A 2153-nucleotide genomic window follows, 5' to 3' on the forward strand; every position below is an offset into this window, starting at 1 on the left:
GGATTGGCTTCTGATTATATTAGTAAGATACGTAACAAACTCGGTCGCGCGTCATAAAAGCATTGTCCTATCCAATCCAATTCTGTCTATTTATCTATCTGTCTATCTATAAAATGTATGTGGTTTTTATATGTCATTAATTTTCCTCTAACTTTTATGTGCTATGCATGTGAAATACTACTTACATAAGCATCTAGTTGAGATGTTTTGGTTTTGATGAACTAACTGCAATAAGCACAGTTGAAGAGTTAGTTCACTTTCTAAAGAAAATTTGGTTGTTTAATTTCTTATGAAACCTAATTTAGCTTTTTTCCTTTATGCTTTATTTAATATTCCTTGCTTAATAGACAAGAGTTATTTTTTCAACACGTGGATTTGTATGAGTTATAAAAATGAAGAAAAAGAATATTGTTGTTTGGAAAGAAATGAAGAAAACATGGATGGTATATAATAAAATCAGTTATACCAATGTTTTTGAGTGTTGCAAACTTGCAATTTTAAATGTGGTCCAACATGCATATATATGGATAAAGTGCGAGAAATCGTGAACAAGTGGTTCAGGAATATGGTTTTAAGCATCTTGATCAAAAGGTGCCCCAAGTTCCCAACATTGATTGAGGTATCTAAATTTTTATTTAACTATATTTTAATATTTCAAGTAGATAAGAATGAGAGAGTCGGATATCATTAGAAAATTTCTTTAGCCACCTCTCTATGGGGTTCACCCCCAGCGAAAATCCTAAAATACCCCTGCTTCGGAAATGAATTTCCGAAGCGCTTGTTTTTTTTAAAATAATTTCCATAATTCGGAAGTGCATCTCCGAAAACACCTCATAGGGGGTGTCTTCGGAGATGAACTTCCGAAAACACCTCATGGGGGTGAATTCGGAAATGAACTTCCGAATTATGCAGAAACTGTGTTTTTTTTTAATGTTTTTTCTTAAACTGTCTCGCATTTTAATTAAACGCAAACGCCAAATAAAAATAAGCAACAGATAAACTGAAAATACTAAGATGATAAATCCAATCCAAAAACACTGTGCGAAAGATACAATCCGAAATCAAAACAAAACAAAACAAAACACGTCAAACAAAACAAAAACACGTTATTCTGCCCGACGAGCGTTACAAAATACACATCAAACAAAACAAAAACACGTTATTCTGCCCGACGAGCGAACTCCTCCGAATGAAGATAATTATACCAATCCTCATCCCACTCAGTCTCAAAACCATCAACGTTGATCATGACTCTCACGCCTGAAGACTGAGCCTGCACGTCCGAGCCATGGACCCCCAGGGGACGAGAAGCAGAACCAGTCAAAACCTTCTTCTTCTCCTTCACCTCCTTCACTCCGCGAGAGCACGAGGTTGAAGAACCCTTTCTTCCCTTAGCGCCACCCATTCCTGCGTAAAAATGAAGAAAGAAAGGTCCATGAGACCTCCTTTTATAAAAGAAGAAAGGGGACAAAAACGCTTGGGAAACAGACAAGTCATTAAAGAACAAAGATGCTGGAAACCAGCGACACGCCGTCAAAGAAGTCAGAACGCATGCACACAAACTTCAAAGAAACAGGCACAATAAACAAAGGCGTTAAAAATAAAGTACTTGCAAATTAAAACGGACACTCCCTACCCTCTCTAGCCGGCGCAGTCTGGGTCTCCCTACCCTGTCTGATGCGTGCTGGTTGGTTGTCTGACATGTTCCTGTAAACAATTGAAATCGATTAATATGCGAGACAAAATAAAAAACTAAAAAATTTAAACTTCTGATACAATTCGGAAGTTCATTTCCGAAAACTGGGATGGAGGTGTTTTCGGAAATGAACTTCCGAAACATCCCTGCGATGGAGTTTTCTGCAACTTCCATGGCAGACCCCAAAATCAAACATAAAATCAATTCAAAAAGCTTCTAAACAACCTAAATACTACTAACAACCAGTCCATATATCATTTATGCAATTGAAACCCTAAATAACATGCATTTGAATAATGAATCTAACAAATTTAAAACTTACAAATTGAGTGATTTGTGGGCTTTTGAATGTTGTATAGCAATGTGATTGGAGCCTTGATGCAGCCTTGGAAGTGTGTTTGCACAAATTTTCGTCTTTGCTTGTTTTTTATTTGAGTTAGGGTAAATGAATGGGGGA

The 2153-nt window shown here is 36.6% G+C and overlaps 1 long non-coding RNA gene across 1 annotated transcript; it reads right to left on the reverse strand.

Annotated features, from left to right (window-relative positions):
• Positions 1-996: 996 nt before the first annotated feature.
• Positions 997-1707, reverse strand: LOC131605075 (uncharacterized). The gene is made up of 2 exons (XR_009284659.1): positions 1637-1707; positions 997-1407 (listed from the first exon to the last, which is right to left on the reverse strand). It is a non-coding gene; the product is annotated as an uncharacterized LOC131605075 (long non-coding RNA).
• Positions 1708-2153: the final 446 nt, after the last annotated feature.

Source organism: Vicia villosa, linkage group LG1 (genome assembly GCF_029867415.1).
Source record: "Vicia villosa cultivar HV-30 ecotype Madison, WI linkage group LG1, Vvil1.0, whole genome shotgun sequence".
NCBI classification, from domain to species: domain Eukaryota; kingdom Viridiplantae; phylum Streptophyta; class Magnoliopsida; order Fabales; family Fabaceae; genus Vicia; species Vicia villosa.